The 18675-nt window shown below is 40.4% G+C and overlaps 1 protein-coding gene and 1 pseudogene across 3 annotated transcripts in view; one reads left to right on the top strand and one right to left on the bottom strand.

Moving 5' to 3' along the window:
- The window catches only part of FSIP1 (fibrous sheath interacting protein 1), a 203776-nt gene that overhangs the window by 101461 nt on the left and 83640 nt on the right, over positions 1-18675 (top strand). The window lies entirely within an intron of this gene.
- Positions 15715-17253, bottom strand: LOC307182863 (cyclin-dependent kinase 4-like; annotated as a pseudogene). Its single transcript has one exon. The product of its transcript is annotated as a cyclin-dependent kinase 4-like (transcript).

Raw genomic sequence — 18675 nt, 5'->3', positions numbered from 1 at the left:
TCTTTTTTTTTAAAAAAAAATTTATTTATTTGGCTGTACTGGGTCTTAGTTGTGGCACGTGGGATCTAGTTCCCCTACCAGGGATTGAACCCGGGCCCCCTGCATTGGGAGCTCGGAGTCTTAACCACTGGACCACCAGGGAAGTCCCCTGCTTAACATCTTATAGTGGCCCTGTAACCTTTAGGATAAAATCCAGATTCTTTGGCTGGGTGTGTATGGACCTTCACTCCCTGGTCAGAGCCTCTCTTCCGGCCCATCTCTTGCAGTAGCTCCCTGTCTTTCCAGTGTACCCACTGCTATGAACTACTAGCCATTTTCCAAACATACAAATCTTTTTCATGTGAGTGCTTAGCACAGTTTATTCTTCCCCCTGCTTTTCACTTTCTCATCCTTAAAGGCTTATTCAAATGTCACATCCTTTCTCAAGCTTTTCTCTCCACATGTCTGTTTTTCCCGTGAGGCTGTGGACAGGGACTATGTCTTACTTATTCATTTCAGAATGAATTTACCTGATACCTGGCCCATGCCTGGCAATGGTAGAGTCTATTAATTTTGTGAAATGAAGAATGAATTTGGAGGCTAAGTGTTTGGTAGGAAGGAAGCCTCCCCGAGGACCTCTGAAATCATGCTAGATAGATTTGTCCTCAAGGCTGAATTCAAGGCCTCTTGCCTGCTCCATCTTACAATCTAGGGCAAGTTACTCCATTCCCAAAGAGGAGGAATGCTGTTTTACTTTGAAAGCCTGACTAGGCCACATTTTCTAGGGCTGAAGCTTTCATGTGTGACTGTATGCCGTTTTTCTCTTTCTTTCTTCCACTGGCTGGAGTTGTGTGGGAGTGACTTATTTGGCATGGGAAGAGGGCTGGCCTGGTCCCTCCTCCTTCCTCTTTCTCTCTGTTTCATTCATCTTTCTCATCAGGAGGCAGGTAGATTCAGGAGCTGTGCTCTCTCCACAGGTGGCCTGGAGTAAGTGGCAGTGGGCTTTGGATAACTCTTCTCTTGCCTGTGGTCTGGCTCTGTGGTGCCCTTTCCTGCCCTGCTGATGAGCATGTCCTTCTGTCCCCATGCAGTGGTCAGCTCTCCTGGGGCTTGGATTAGGGCATGGCACAATAGGGCAGGATTGTGCCCTGTTCTGTTTAGAAAAAGGCCTTTTTCATGGATCCATTCAAGTCTCAGCTAATATGAAATTGTGCACTTTGCACACGGTAACTTCCTCCAAGGATCTTTTAGATTGGGCCAAGACAGGAATTTCTAAATCATCAGAAAAACTCTGCTGCAAACCATCTGAATCCAACCCTGAGAGCCTAATGTAATGCTGGGTTTTTTTGTTTGTTTGTTTGTTTTGGGGGTGAAGTAGAAAAGGATAGCTTTATCGCTTTGCCAGGCAAAAGGGGACACAGCAGGCTCCTGCCTCGACAAACTATGTGTCCCAACCAGGGAGGATTTTTTTTTTTTTGCATATTAGATTTGTTTATTTCTTATCATACTTGACATCTCATATTATATACCAAAACTGTCAGACTAAAATGTCTTTTGTAAGTCATTACGCTCTTTTGGAGTTAAGATACCTAAAGTAAGAAATATTAATCTGGAATGGGTCAGGTCCTAACAGTCTAAATAAATGATCTTTTTTTTTTTGAAATTTTGAATTTTATTTTATTTATTTTTTTATACAGCAGGTTCTTATTAGTTATCCATTTTATACATATTAGTGTATATATGTCAATCCCAATCTCCCAATTCATCCCACCACCCCCCCTCCACTTTCCCCCCTTGGTGTCCATACGTTTGTTCTCTACATCTGTGTCTCAATTTCTGCCCTGCACACTAGTTCATCTGTACCATTTTTCTAGGTCCCACATATATGCGTTAATATACGATATTTGTTTTTCTCTTTCTGACTTACTTCATTCTGTATGACAGTCTCTAGATCCATCCATGTCTCTACAAATAACCCAATTTCATTCCTTTTTATGGCTGAATAATATTCCATTGTATATATGTACCACATCTTCTTTATCCATTCGTCTGTCGATGGGCATCTAGGTTGCTTCCATGACCTGGCTATTGTAAATAGTGCAGCAATGAACATTGGGGTGCATGTGTCTTTTTGAAGTATGGTTTTCTCTGGGTACATGCCCAGTAGCGGGATTGCTGGGTCATATGGTAATTCTATTTTTAGTTTTTTAAGGAACCTCCATACTGTTCTCCATAGTGGCTGTATCAGTTTACATTCCCACCAACAGTGCAAGAGGGTTCCCTTTTCTCCACACCCTCTCCAGCATTTGTTGTTTGTCGATTTTCTGATGATGCCCATTCTAACTGGTGTGAGGTGATACCTCATTGCAGTTTTGATTTTCATTTCTCTAATAATTAGTGATATTGAGCAGCTTTTCATGTGCTTCTTGGCCTTCTGTACGTCTTCTTTGGAGAAATGTCTATTTAGGTCTTCTGCCCATTTTTTGATTGGGTTGTTTGTTTTTTTAATATTGAGCTGCATGAGCTGTTTATGTATTTTGGAGATTAATCCTTTGTCCGCTGATTCATTTGCAAATATTTTCTCCCATTCTGATGGTTGTCTTTTCATCTTGTTTGTAGTTTCCTTTGCTGTGCAAAAGATTTTAAGTTTCATTAGGTCCCATTTGTTTATTTTTGGTTTTATTTCCATTACTCTAAGAGGTGGATCAAAAAAGATCTTGCTGTGATTTATGTCAAAGAGTGTTCTTCCTATGTTTTCCTCTAAGAGTTTTATAGTGTCCAGTCTTACATTTAGGTCTCTAATCCATTTTGAGTTTATTTTTGTGTATGATGTTAGGAAGTGTTCTAATTTCATTCTTCTACATGTAGCTGTCCGGTTTTCCCAGCACCAGTTATTGAAGAGACTGTCTTTTCTCCATTGTATATCCTTGCCTCCTTTGTCATAGATTAGTTGACCATATGTATGTGAATTTATCTCTGGGCTTTCTATCCTGTTCCATTGATCTATATTTCTGTTTTTGTGCCAGTACCATATTGTCTTGATTACTGTAGCTTTGTGATGTAGTCTGAAGTCAGGGAGTCTGATTCCTCCAGCTCTGCTTTTTTCCCTTGAGACTGCTTTGGCTGTTTGGGGTCTTCTGTGTCCCCATACAAATTTTAAGATTTTTTTGTTCTTGTTCTGTAAAAAAATGCCATTGGCAATTTGATAGGCGTTAAATTGAATCTGTAGATTGCTTTGGGTAATATGGTCATTTTCACAATATTGATTCTTCCAATCCAAGAACATGGTATATTTCCCATCAGTTGGTATCATCTTTAATTTCTTTCATCAGTGTCTTATAGTTTTCTGCATACAGGTATTTTGTCTCCCTAGGTAGGTTTATTCCTAAGTATTTTATTCTTTTCGTTGCAGTGGTAAATGAGAGTGTCTCCTTAATTTCTCTTTCAGATTTTTCATCATTAGTATATAGGAATGCAAGATTTCTGTGCATTAATTTTGTATCCTGCAACTTTACCAAATTCATTGATTAGCTCTAGTAGTTTTCTGGTGGCATCTTTAGGATTCTCTATGTATAGTATCATGTCATCTGCAAACAGTGACAGTTTTTTCCAATTTGTATTCCTTTTATTTCTTTTTCTTCTCTGATTGCCATGGCTAGGACTTCCAAAACTATGTTGAATAATAGTGGTGAGAGTGGACATCGTTGTCTTGTTCCTGATCTTAGAGGAAATGCTTTCAGTTTTTCACTGTTGAGAATGATGTTTGCTGTGAGTTTGTAGTATATGGCCTTTATTATGTTGAGGTAGGTTCCCTCTATGCCCACTTTCTGGAGAGTTTTTATCATAAATCGTTGTTGAATTTTTTCAAAAGCTTTCTCTGCATCTATTGAGATGATCTTATGGTTTTTCTTCTTCAATTTGTTAATATGGTGTATCACAATGATTGATTTTCGTATATTGAAGAATCCTTGCATCCCTGGGATAAATCCCACTTGATCATGGTGTATGTTCCTTTTAATGTGTTGTTGGATTCTGTTTGCTAGTATTTTGTTGAGGATTTTTGCATCTATATTCATCAGTGATATTGGTCTGTAATTTTCTTTTTTTGTACTATCTTTGTCTGGTTTTGGTATCAGGGTGCTGGTGGCCTCATAGAATGAGTTTGGGACTGTTCCTTCCTCTGCAATTTTTTGGAAGAATTTGAGAAGGATGGGTGGTAGCTGTTCTCTAAATGTTAGGTAGAATTCACCTGTGAAGCCATCTGGTCCTGGACTTTTGTTTGTTGGAAGATTTTTAGTCACAGTTTCAATTTCATTACTTGTGATTGGTCTGTTCATATTTTCTATTTCTTCGTGGTTCAGTCTTGGAAGGTTATACCTTTCTAAGAATTTGTCCATTTCTTCCAGCTTGTCCATTTTATTGGCATAGAGCTGCTTGTAGTAGTCTCCTAGGATGCTTTGTATTTCTTCAGTGTCTGTTGTAACTTGTCCTTTTTCATTTCTAATTTTATTGATTAGAGTCCTCTCCCTCTTTTGATGAGTCTGGCTAATGGTTTATCAATTTTGTTTATCTTCTCAAAGAACCAGCTTTTGCTTTTCTTGATCTTTGCTATTGTTTTCTTTGTTTCTATTTCATTTATTTCTGCTCTGATCTTTATGATTTATTTCCTTCTACTGACTTTGGATTTTGTTTGTTCTTCTTTCTCTAGTTCCTTTAGGTATAATTTTAGATTGTTTATTTGAGATTTTTCTTGTTTCTTGAGGTAGGCTTGTATTGCTATAAATTTCCCTCTTAGAAGTGCTTTTGCTCCATCCCATAGGTTTTGTATCGTCATGTTTTTGTTGTCAGTTGTCTCTAGGTATTTTTTGATTTCCTCTTTGTTTTCTTCAGTGATCTCTTGGTTATTTAGTAACATATTATTTAGCCTCCATGTGTTTGTGTTTTTTTGTTTTTTTGTTTTTTTCCCTGTAACTAATTTCTAATCTCATAGCGTTGTGGTCAGAAAAGATGCTAGATATGATTTCAGTTTTCTTAAATTTACTGAGGCTTGATTTGTGACCCATGATGTGATCTATCCTGGAGATTGTTCCATGTGCACTTGAGAAGAAAGTGTAATCTGTTTTTGGATGGAATGTCCTATAAATACCAATTAAATCTATCTGGTCTATTGTGTCATTTAAAACTTGGGTTTCCTTATTAATTTTCTTTCTGAGTGATCTGTCCATTGTTGTAAGTGAGGTGTTAAAGTCGCCCACTATTATTGTGTTACTGTTGATTTCCTCTTTTATAGCGCTTAGCAGTTGCCTTATGTATTGAGGTGCTCCTATGCTGGGTGCATATATATTTACAATTGTTATATCTTCTTGGATTGATCCCTTGATCATTATGTAGTGTCCTTCCTTGTCTCTTGTAACATTCTTTATTTTAAAGTCTATTTTATCTGATATGAGTATTGCTACTCCAGCTTTCTTTCGATTTCCATTTGCATGGAATATCTTTTTCCATCCCCTCACATTCAGTCTGTATGTGTCCCTAGGTCTGAACTGGGTCTCTTGTAGACAGCATATATATGGGTCTTGTTTTTGTATCCATTCAGCCAGCCTGTGTCTTTTGGTTGGAGCATTTAATCCATTCACATTTAAGGTAATTATCGATATGTATGTTCCTATGACCATTTTCTTAATTGTTCTGGATTTGTTTTTGTAGATCCTTTTCTCTCTTGTTTTTTCCACTTAGAGAAGTTCCTTTAGCATTTGTTGCAGAGCTGGTTTGGTGGTGCTGAATTCTCTTAGCTTTTGATTGGCTGTAAAGCTTTGGATTTCTCTGTCAAATCTGAATGAGATCCTTGCCAGCTCTAGTAATCTTGGTTGTAGGTTCTTCCCTTTCATCACTCCATATCATGCCACTCCCTTCTGGCTTGTAGAGTGTCTGCTCAGAACTCAGCTGTAAACCTTATGGGAGTTCCCTTGTATGTTATTTGTTGTTTTTCCCTTGCTGCTTTCAATAATTTTTCTTTTTCTTTAATTTTTGTCAATTTGATTACTATGTGTCTTGGCATGTTTGTCCTTGGATTTATCCTGCCTGGGACTGTCTGTGCTTCCAGGACTTGGGTGGCTATTTCCTTTCACATGATAGGAAAGTTTTCAACTATAATCTCTTCAAATATTGTCTTAGTCCCTTTCTTTTTCTCTTCTTCTTCTAGGACTCCTATAATTCGAATGTTGTTACGTTTAATGTTGTACCAGAGGTCTCTTATGCTGTCTTCATTTCTTTTCATTTTTTTTCTTTATTCTGTTCCGCGGCAGAGAATTGCACCATTCTGTCTTCCAGGTCACTTAGCTGTTCTTCTGCCTCAGTTATTCTACTATTGATTCCTTCTAGTTTATTTTTCAATTCATTTATTGTATTGTTCATCTGTTCTTTGATTCTTCTAGTTCTTTGTTCTTTAATTCTTCTAGGTCTTTGTTAAACATTTCTTGCATCTTCTCGATCTTTGCCTCCATTCTTTTTCTGAGGTCCTGGATCATCTTCACTATCATTATTCTGAATTCTTTTTCTGGAAGATTACCTATCTCCATTTCATTTAGTTGTCTTTCTGGGGTTTTATCTTGTTCCTTCATCTGGTACATAGCCCTCTGCCGTTTCATCTCGTCTATCTTTCTGTGAATGTGGTTTTTGTCCCACAGGCTGCAGGATTGTAGTTCTTCTTGTTCTGCTGTCTGCCCTCTGGTGGATGAGGCTATCTAAGAGGCTTGTGCAAGTTTCCTGATGGGAGGGACTGGTGGTGGGTAGAGCTGGGTGTTCCTGTGGTGGGCAGAGCTCAGTAAAACTTTAATCTGCTTGTCTGCTGGTGAGTTGGGCTGGGTTCCCTCCCTGTTGGTTGTTTGGCCTGAGGCAGCCCAACAGTGGAGCCTACCTGGGCTCTTTGGTGGGGCTAATGACAGACTCTGGGAGGGCTCATGCCAAGGAGTACTTCCCAGAACTTCTGCTGCCAGTATCCTTGTCCTCACGGTGACACACAGCCACCCCCATCTCTGCTAGTCCAACACTAGCAGGTAGGTCTCGTTCGGTCTCCTATGGGGTCACTGCTCCTTCCCCTGGGTCCTGATGTGCACACTACTTTGTGTGTGCCCTCCAAGAGTGGAGTCTCTGTTTCCCCCAGTCCTGTCAAAGTCCTGCAGTCAAATCCCGCTAGCCTTCAAAGTCTGATTCTGTAGGAATTCCTCCTCTCGTTGCCAGACCCCCAGATTGGGAAGCCTGATGTGAGGCTCAGAACCTTCACTCCAGTGGGTGGATTTCTGTGTATAAGTGTTCTCCAGTCTGTGAGTCACCCACCCAGCAGTTATGGGATTTGATTTTATTGTGATTGTGCCCCTTCTACCGTCTCACTGCAGCTTCTCCTTTGTCTTTGGATGTGGGATATCATTTTTGGTGAGTTCCAGTGTCTTCCTGTCGATGATTTTTCAGCAGTTAGTTGTGATTCTTGTCCTCTCACAAGAGGGAGTGAGTACACATCTTTCTACTCCACCATATTGAACCAATAATCTCCCACACAGCGATTTTTATGCAGAAGTTTGCCTTAAAAGGTATTTATGACAAAAAGGAAAGAAATTCATCCCAATTCTATATTGTGATATTGGAATGATACGTTACCAAAGAGAGAAGAATACAGAATACTAATTCATATTTACAGTTTGGTGAGATAGTCTGATGACTGTAAACCAAAGCATTATATGTATAGAGTTACAGGAAGCATTTTTAATTAAAAACGTGCTTTCTAAATTTGTTTTTGTCTGTGTTCTTTATTGAAGTGAGGCACCTGGTTTTGTATTTTGCACTGCTAATATTTTGGGAAAGCCATAATAAAGGAGGAAATAAGGTTTTGAGAAGAAAGAAACGGTGTGGAGGTGCCACCTAGTGGTCACATCCTCGTGTCTATATTCTCTTTCTTGCCAGTGGTAATTGGAAGTCAGTGGAGGGTTGCTTAGTCGAGTTGGGGTTTCCTCGAGAATCGCTTTACGATGTCAGTGGTGAATTGATTAGCGTATTGTTGTCTTGATAGGATAATGTTTTTCCCTTTGTTTTATGGTCACTAAAATTATCCTGCTCCAAATTCATTATTTAAAATAACTTTTATTAGCTGATGGTTTTTGTTATCCTTTTTGCTAGTGTTAACTAACTATGCCAGCAAGATTTGAGTTACACTTGAAAATCATAGCTTCGTGATTTTTTACCATTTCGTTGAAATGATCTCACACGTGAACATACAGAAGACATGTAGTGTGTCTGGAGTGTATTGTGGGACCTAACCGAAGTCTGGATGATGGCCAGGTGCAGTGAAATTTCATTAAAAGTCTTTCTTCTTCTTTTAGGATTAATCAGTCTTTAGAATAATTCCATAGAAGAAAAAGATCAATGGGAAAACTCATCTTTAAAATTTTTTTTTCAGATTAGCTGTGTTCAGCAAGCACACACCTCATTAGAAAGATAACCTGTACTATTAGACAGTTGACTGTACTAATTTCTTTTCTTTACCCTTAAACCACAGGTAATCCAGAATCATGTCAAATATTGAAGTTTTTCAAAACAAAGTGCTAGTGATAGAGATCTTAAGAATGGTCAAAATTCCCAGAGGTGTATTTTATCTCCTCAGTGACGAGTAATCTTTGAAAGTTCCTCTGTTCGTGTGTATGATGCAGGGAGGGAGTTAGGGGTTGGGGAGGAACGTTTGCAGTAAAGGACTTCTACTGGGTTATAAAATAAATTTTCTCAGGATGATTTTTACTTTATTAGTATTGTTTTGGTATCTATTTTGGGCAGTATTTGCACAAAGAATCTTAACATCTGATTAGGTACTAACATTTTGTCTTTATTACACATGAAGTTTGTTTTTTTTTTTTGGTCAAGGAAATTCTCATGGTGGAATTAAATAAAACATTAAAGAAAGAACAGGAGAGCTCTTCAGACCAATGTAGACTTTAGCTAAAAACTTCCTGAAAGATGCTCTCTGAGATTTGCAAAGACAGCCCAGATAACACACCAGTCACTTAGATTGTAAAATGTCTACTGCATAGGGGTCATTGCTGAGAAGAATACAAAAGTACGTATGATGGAGTCTGTATTCTCAAAGTCCTAGTAAGAGGCAGTATTGAGACAAGTGTGGAGCAAATTGTCTGTGTTTGAGTCCCTGCTCTGCCCCTTACTAGTAGTGTGACTTTTGAGAAGTTACTTGACCTCTCTCTGCCTCAGTTTCCTCCTCTGTGAGTGGAAATAATAAGAACTGACCTTGTAGGTTTGAATGGAAAGTTCTTAGGACAGTGCCTGGATATATGCGGACTCAGTCCACATCGGGTGTTCTCATCTCATCATCTGGTGAGGAAGCCAAAGCATAGGCATCATACACAAGAGGACACTTCAACACTGTATTTGATCAAGTAGGAAATTGATAGGACCTTTTACTAGAATGGTTCACAAAAGACAAACCAGTATGAGCTAGGATATTTTAGAAAGGGAGGAAATAGGAATAGAACTGAGTTTTGAACACTTCAAAAAAAAAAAAAAGATCTGAAGCCAGTTTTTCTTATTCAGATTTCAGTTGTGGAGAATTATGATTTTTTAAACAACTTTATTGGAGTATGATTGCTTTACAATGGTGTGTTAGTTTCTGCTTTATAACAAAGTGAATCAGTTATACATATACATAAATCCCCATATCTCTTCCCTCTTGCATCTCTCTCCCTCCTACCCTCCCTATCGCACCCCTCTATGTGGTCACAAAGCACTGAGCTGATCTCCCTGTGCTATACGGCTGCTTCCCACTAGCTATCTATTTTACATTTGGTAGTATATATATGTCTATGCCACTCTCTCACTTTGTCCCAGCTTACCCTTCCCCCTCCCTGTGTCCTCAAGTCCATTCTCTAGTAGGTCTGCGTCTTTATTCCCGTCCTGCCCCTAGGTTCTTCATGACCTTTTTTTTTTTTTTTTTTTAGATTCCATATATATGTGTTAACAGATGGTATTTGTTTTTCTCTTTCGGACTTCATTCTGTATGACAGACTCTAGGTCCATCCATGTTTCTACAAATAACCCAATTTCGTTTCTTTTTATGGCTCAGTATTATTCCATTGTATATATGTGCCACATCTTCTTTATCCATTCATCTGTCGATGGACACTTAGGTTGCTTCCATGTCCTGGCTATTGTAAATAGTGCTGCAATGAGCATTGTGGTACATGACTCTTTTTGAATTATGGTTTTCTCACGGTATACGCCCAGTAGTGGGATTGCTGGGTTGTATGGTAGTTCTAGTTTTAGTTTTTTAAGGAACCTCCATACTGTTCTCCATAGTGGCCGTATCAATTTACATTGCCACCAACAGTGCAAGAGGGTTCCCTTTTCTCCACACCCTCTCAAGCATTTATTCTTTGTAGATATTTTGATGATGGCCATTTTGACTGGTGTGAGCTGATATCTCATTGTAGTTTTGATTTGCATTTCTCTAATGATTAGTGATGTTGAGCATCCTTTCATGTGTTTGTTGGCAATCTGTATATCTTCTTTGGAGAAATGTCTATTTAGATCTTCTGCCCATTTTTGGATTGGGTTGTTTGTGTTTTTGATATTGAGCTGTATGAGTTGCTTGTATGTTTTGGAGATTAATCCTTTGTCTGTTGCTTCATTTGCAAATATTTTCTCCCATTCTGAGGGTTGTCTTTTCGTTTTGTTTAAGTTTTCCTTTGCTGTGCAAAAGCTTTTAAGTTTTATTAGGTCCTATTTTTTAATTTTTGTTTTTATTTGCATTTCTCTAGGAGATGGGTCAAAAAGAATCTTGCTGTGATTTATGTCATAGAGTGTTCTGCCTATGTTTTCCTCTAAGAGTTTGATAGTGTCTGGCCTTACATTTATGTTTTTAATCCATTTTGAGTTTATTTTTGTGTATGGTGTTAGGGAGTGTTCTAATTTCATTCTTTTACATGTAGCTGTCCAGTTTTCCCAGCACCAGTTATTGAAGAGGCTGTCTTTTCTCCACTGTATATTCTTGCCTCCTTTATCAAAGATAAGGTGACCATATGTGCATGGGTTTATCTCTGGGTTTTCTATCCTGTTCCATTGATCTATATTTCTGTTTTTGTGCCAGTACCATACTGTCTTGATTACTGTAGCTTTGTAGTATAGTCTGAAGTCAGGGAGCCTGATTCCTCCAGCTTTGTTTTTCTTTCTCAAGATTGCTTTGGCTATTCGGGGTCTTTTGTGTTTCCATACAAATTGTGAAATTTTTTGTTCTAGTTCTGTGAAAAATGCCATTGGTAGTTTGATAGGGATTTCATTGAATCTGTAGATTGCTTTGGGTAGTATAGTCATTTTCACAATGTTGATTCTCCCAATCCAAGAACATGGTATATCTCTCCATCTGTTTGTATCATCTTTAATTTCTTTCATCAGTGTCTTATAATTTTCTGCATCAGTGGGAGGGAGCTGTGAAGGAGGAAAGGTTTCCACACACCAGGAAGCCCCTTTGCAGGCATAGACTGCGGGTGGTGGAGGGGGGAAGCTTCGGAACCATGGAGGAGAGCACAGCAACTGGGGTGCAGAGGGCAAAGCGGAGAGATTCCCGCACAGAGGATTGGTGCCGACCAGCACTCACCAGCCTGAGAGGCTTGTCTGCTCCCCTGCCGGGACGGGTGAGGGGGTGGGGCTGGGAGCTGAGGCTCTGGCTTCGGAGGTTGGATCCCAGGGAGAAGACTGGGGTTGGCTGTGAGAACACGGCCTGAAGGGGCTAGTGCGCCATAGCTAGCCGGGAGGGAGTCCAGGAAAAAGTCTGGAGCTGCGGAAAAGGCAAGAGACTTTTTCTTGCCTCTTTGTTTCCTGGTGCGTGAGGAGAGGGGATTAAGAGCGCTGCTTAAAGGAGTTCCAGAGACGGGTGTGAGCTGTGGCTATCAGTGCAGACCCCAGAGACGGGCATGAGACGCTAAGGTTGCTGCTGCAACCACCAAGAAGCCTGTGTGCAAGCACAGGTCACCATCCACACCTCCCCTCCTGGGAGCCTGTGCAGCCCGCCACTGCCAGGGTCCTGTGATCCAGGGACAACTTCCCCGGGAGAATGCACGGTGCACCTCAGGCTGCTGCATCGTCACTCTGGCCTCTGCCGCCGCAGGCTCGCCCCGCACTCTGTACCCCTCCCTCCCCCTGGCCTGAGTGAGCCAGAGCCCCTGAATCAGCTGCTCCTTTAACCCTGTCCAGTCTGAGCGAAGAACAGACGCCCTCCGGTGACCTACATGCAGAGGCGGGGCCAAATCCAAAGCTGAACCCCAGGAGCTGTGCAAACAAAGAAGAGAAAGGGAAACCTCTCCCAGCAGCCTCAGGAGCAGCGGAGTACGTCTTCACAATCAACTTGAGGTCCCTGCATCTGTGGAATACCTGAATAGACAACGAATCATCCCAAATTGAGGAGGTGGACTTTGGGAGCAAAGATATATATATATTTTTCCCTTTTTCTCTTTTTGTGAGTGGTATGTGTATGCTTCTGTGTGTGATTTTGTCTGTATAGCTTTGCTTTCATCATTTATCCTAGGGTTCTGTCTGTCCATTTTTGTTTTGTATAGTTTTTAGCGCTTGTTATCATTGGTGGATTTGTTTTTGGTTTGGTTGCTCTCTTCTTTATTTTTTTTAATTACTTAAAAAAATTTTTTTAATAATTATTTTTAATTTTAATAACTTTATTTTATTTTATCTCCTTCCTTCCTCCCTCCCTCCCTCCCTCCCTCCCTCTCTCTCTCTCTCTCTCTCTCTTTCTTTCTTTCTTTCTTTTTTTTCTCCCTTTTATTCTGAGCTGTGTGGATGACAGGCTCTTGGTGCTCCAGCCAGGTGTCAGGGCTGTGCCTCTGAGGTGGGAGAGCCAAGTTCAGGACATTGGTCCAGAAGAGACCTCCCCGCTCCACGTAATATCAAGCAACGAAAATCTTCCAGAGATCTCCATCTCAACGCCAAGACCCAGCTCTACTCAATGACGAGCAAACTTCAGTGCTGGACACCCCATGCCAAACAAATAGCAAGACAGGAACACAACCCCACCCATTAGCAGAAGCTGCCTAAAATCATAGTAAGGCCACAGACACCCCAAAACACACCACCAGACGTGGACCTGCCCACCAGAAAGACAAGATCCAGCCTCATCCACCAGAACACATGCACTAGTCCCCTCCACCAGGAAGCCTACACAACCCACTGAACCAACCTTACCCACTGCACGCAGACACCAAAAACAACAGGAACTACAAACCTGCAGCCTGCGAAAAGGAGACCCCAAACACAGTAAGTTAAGCAAAATGAGAAGACGGTGAAAAATACAGCAGATGAAGGAGCGAGGTAAAAATCCACCAGACCTAACAAATGAAGAGGAAATAGGCAGTCTACCTGAAAAAGAATTCAGAATAATGATAGTAAAGATGATCCAAAATCTTGGAAATAGAATGGAGAAAATACAAGAAACGTTTAACAAGGACCTAGAAGAACTAAAGAGCAAACAAACAGCGATGAACAACACAATAAATGAAATTAAAAATTCTCTAGAAGGGATCAATAGCAGAATAACTGAGGCAGAAGAACGGATAAGTGACCTGGACCATAAAATAGTGGAAATAACTTTCACAGAGCAGAATAAAGAAAAAAGAGTGAAACGAATTGAGGACAGTCTCAGAGACCTCTTGGACAACATTAAACGCACCAAGATTCGAATTATAGGGGTGCCAGAAGAAGAGAAAAAGAAAGGGACTGAGAAAATATTTGAAGAGATTATAGTTGAAAACTTCCCTTATATGGGAAAGGAAATAGTTAAGTCCAGGAAGCACAGAGAGTCCCATACAGGATAAATCCAAGGAGAAATACGCCAAGACACCTATTAATCAAACTATCAAAAATTAAATGCAAAGAATTATGATTCTTGATGCTGTGTCCTTCTGTAGGGCTAAGGACAAAAAGTAAGCTCTCCCCTTGTTTGCTCATCGTTCATTTTTCATTTATTGAGCACCAATTTATGGACTATGTCCTATGTGCCAGGCACTCTGCTTGGCACTGGGGAATCCAATGGTGGGGGCGAGGCAGACAAGAATCACTGCTGTAGTTTTTGTTCTCCAACCTTTTAAATAATTTTCCCCGCATGCCTCAGTGTGCTCTCTGGATTCCTCATGCTGAACTTTAAAAAATTTTTATGTTAAAAAACCATTGACTGGGGCTTCCCTGGTGGCGCAGTGGTTGAGAGTCTGCCTGCCGTTGCAGGGGACACGGGTTCGTGCCCCGGTCTGGGAAGACCCCACATGCCGCGGAGTGGCTGGGCCTGTGAGCCATGGCCACTGAGCCTGCGCGTCCGGAGCCCGTGCTCCGCAACGGGAGAGGCCACAGCAGTGAGAGGCCCGTGTACCGCAAACGACAACAACAACAACAACAAAAAAAAACGATGACTGTGAAAATTTTCAAACACATACAACAACGTAGTCAGAGGAGTCTAATGAAAACCCAGGTACCCATTACCCATCCTCAGCGTCAACATTTATCGTATCTATGACCCCCTTCCTGACCCTGTGCCTGTAGGAGTTATTTTAAAGCAAATCCAAGACATCATGTCATTTCACCCATAAATACTCAGTATGAGTCTCTAATTGATAAGGGTTTTTCAGAAATATAACCACCGTGCCATTATCCACCTAACAAAATTAAGAATAATTCCTTAATATTAAATTATCTCAAAGATATTTACTTTTTTTTAAAGTTTAAATTAACATACAGAAAAGTGGACTTTTTTGGTGTAAGGTCCCATGAATTTTAACACATGTTAAGAATACAGAACAGTTCCATTGCTTCCCCAGACTCTCCATGCTATCCCTTTGTAGTTCCACTCTTCCCACATCTGTAGGAGAACACCATATAAATGGAATAATGTGGCATATACTCTTGTGTCTGTTTTTTTTCGCTCAGCATAATGCCTTTGAAATTCATTCAAGTTGCATGTATCTATAGTTCTTTCCCTTTCATTGCTATATTCCATTGTATGAAATACATTGAATAGTTTTCCATTGTATGGATGTACCATAGTTTGTCCATTTATCTGTTGAAGGATATTCGGGCTATTTGCAATTTTTGGCAGTAATGAATAGAACCAGGTTTTTGTGTGAACATCAATTTTCATTTCTCTGAGATAAATGCTCAAAAGTGAATTGCTGAGTTGTTTGGTAAGTATATGTTTACCTTTAGAAGAAACTGCAAAAACTGTTTTCCACAGTGGCTATACATTTTGCATTTCCCTTCAGTCATATATGATTGTTTGAATTGTTCCATAGTCTTTCCAGTACTTGGCATTGTTAGAATTTAAAATTTTGGCCATTCTAGTAGGTGTGTAGTGGTATATCATCATTGTTTTAATTTGCATTTTCCTGTGGCTAATGGTGTTGAATGTATTTTCATGAGCCTGTTTGCCATGTATACATCCCCTTTGGTGAAATGTTTGTCTTTTGCCCTTTTTTTAAAGTTGGGTTGTTTATTTTCTTACTGTTGAGGTTTGAGAGTTCTTTAAATATTCTGTTTCCAAGTCCATTATCAGATAAAGGACTGATTTATCTTTTTTGCAAAATATTTTCTTCCACTTTGTTGGCTTGTCTTTTCATTCTCTTAACAATGTCTTTTGCAGAGGAGAAAATTTTAATTTTGAGGTAGTTTTAATTTATCATTTTCTTCTTTTGGTGTCATGTCTAGAAATCTTTGCCTAACCCCGGGTCATGAAGATTTTCTTTTATGCTTTCCTTTAAAAGTTTTATAGTTTTACATTTTAACACTAGATATATGATCCATTTTGAATTAATTTTGTTTTGTTTCATTGTTTTTCCCGTATAAAAAAGGATCCCAATATCAAGGTATAGGGAAGGGGAAGAACAAGGGACATACCCCTTGGTGTAAGGACGCAGAGGGGGCAGGAGAAGGATAAGCCTCAAAAGGAGGGGTGGGAGGGGAATGTCATTAAGGCAGCAAAATATTCTCTGTAAAAAGTTGGGGGAGTCTCCATAGCCTCAGAGATGAAGGCAGAGGTGGCCTTCTTAGTGGGGGGCTCTCCACTCAAATGTTCAAAGGAAGGGAATGTTGGCTTCTCTTCTCTTGGTTCTGTTGCAACTATTCCTTGGCTCACTCTGGGTTACCTTCTGCCTTATGTAGATGAGAGTGCTGTGGGGCTCGGAAGGCAAAGATTCACTTGTGTGGGTTAAAAGTCAGCATCTCCAGCAGCAGCTGTGCTCCAGACTCCTCCATCTCAGGTACCACCAACTGCACTGTGCAGGGCCCTCTGAGGGAAAAGCCTCCTGGGGGTAGAGACACATCTCGGGGCCAGTCATCCGCTGGGGGCAGTCCAGTCAGGTCAAAGATTTTGCCTAACTGGTCAGCTTTAGAGTTTCCACAGAAGAGAGGCTTTCAATGAAACATCTCTGTGGAGATACAGCCAACGCTCCACATGTCCACAGGGTTGCATACGTAGACTGCAAAAGAACTTGTGGAGCACGGTACCAGAGTGTAACAACCACAGGTGTAAGTGCCATCTGGTAGCTGTAGATTCTGGCCAGGCCAAAGTCAGCCAGCTTGACTGTCCCACCACTTGTCACCAGAATGTTCTCTGGCTTCAGGTCTTGATGAACGATGCAGTTGGCATGAAGGAAATCTAGGCCTCTTAGAAACTGGTGCATCAGATCCTTGATGGTCTCCACTGGCAAGCCTGGTGGGGGTGCCTTGTCCCGATATGTCCTTAGGTCTTGGTCCACATGCTCAAACACCAGGGTCACTTTGGTCTCCCGGTCAGTTCAGGCTGTGGCACAGATGTCCATCAGTCAGACAACACTGGGATGCTCAAAAGCCTCCAGCCGCCGCAATAAGCCACCCCATGAACTGTGCTGATGGGAAGGCCCCCTCCAGCACCTCCTCCACTGGGGATTCTTACACTCTTGAGGGCCACAGAGTAGCCACTGTGGGGATCATGGGCCTTATACACCGTCCCATAGGCACCAACACCAATCTCAGCCACTGGCTCATATCGAGGGGTAGCCATTCTCAGACCAGAGGAGACCCTACAATCACAGAGACTCCTACCACCGAAATTCCTTCCACAGTTCGGATGGTATGAGCCTCACCCCGTGCCTGGAGCTGCGGGGGAGGCCTGTTATTGGGGCCTTGGAGCCGGTTCCTGCGGCGCCGTACACTTGAGCTTGGTCTGGGGCAGCTGGCCACTATGGGGCCGACCATAGACCTTGAGTTAAATTTTATAAAAGATATAAGGTTTAGGTCAAGGTTCCTTTGTTTTTGCATATGAATGTCCATTTGTTCCAACACCATTTGCTGAGGACTGGTTTTTTTCCATTGAATTATTTCTACACTCTTTTCAAATGTAACCTGGCCATATATGTGTGGATCTATTACTGGACTCTTTATTCTGTTCTGTTGCTCTATTGTGTCTATCCCTTTGCCAGTACTGCACTGTCTTAATTACTGCAGCTTTATGGTAAGTCTTCAAATCAGGTCATGTGATTTCCCTAATTTTATTTTTCTTTTATAAAAATTATTTTGGCTATCCTAGTTCTTTTTTGTCTTTTCATATAAATTTTAGAATCAGCTTGTCTATATGTATAGAGAATCATGCTAGGATTTTGATTGAGGTTGCACAAATTTATAGATAAGTTTGGTGAGAACAGACATCTTTATTATGTTGAATCTTCCAATCCATCAACATGGTACACCTTTCTATTTAAGTCTTCTTTGATTTCTTTCAGCAGCATTTTGTGGTTTCAGTATATAGATGCTATACATACATTTTTAGATTTATACTTATTTAGTTTTTTGGAACTATTATAAATGGTACGTTTTTGGGGATCTAGTTGTACCATGCTAGTATATATATAAATATGATTAATTTTTGTGTGTTGACTTTTATCTGGTGAACTTGCTAAAAATCACTTATTAGTTCCAGGTGGGTTTTTTTGTTTCCTTCCTGGTACCATGGGGCTTTCTCCATAGTTAGTCATCTTGTCTGTGAATAGGAATAGTTTTATTTTTTAATTTCCAATCTTGTGTACCTTTTATTTCTTCTTCTTGCCTTTTTTTCTTACACTGGCAAGAACTTCCAGTACAGTTTTGAATAGGGGTGGTGAGAGTGGACATTTCTGCTTTGTTTTTAATTTTGGGATGAAAGCATTCAATCTTTTACCATTAAGTATGATTTTAGCTGCAGGTTTTATCTGGTTGAAGAAGTTCCCTTTTATTCCTGCTTTGCTGAGAGAGTTTTAAAATCAAGAATGGATGTTAAATTTTTCAAATGCTTTTCTATATCAATTGATGTGATTGTTATTATTATTTTTATCATTTTTCCAGTAGACTGCTACTCTGGTAGATTACATTGGTTGGTTTTTGCCTATTGAACTAGTCTTGCGTTCCCATGATAAACCTACTTGGTTGAGGTTCATGTCAAGTTTTGAAGTTCCAGCTGGAGATGTCTAATAAGGGATCGACTAGCAGAGAACATGTAGACTTGTGTTTGGGCTGATATTTATACTGGAAATCAGCTGGCTATTTGGGCTGTTAACCACCCGATTAACTTCTGTTGTCCTGCTCCCTGAGAACCCACCCAGTGAGCAGCCATGCCTCTGCTGCTTATATACTTTACTTCTACCC

This window comes from Stenella coeruleoalba (assembly GCF_951394435.1).
Source record: "Stenella coeruleoalba genome assembly, chromosome: 2".
Taxonomy (NCBI): Eukaryota; Metazoa; Chordata; class Mammalia; order Artiodactyla; family Delphinidae; genus Stenella; species Stenella coeruleoalba.
This window is presented reverse-complemented; position numbering and strand designations above follow the sequence as displayed.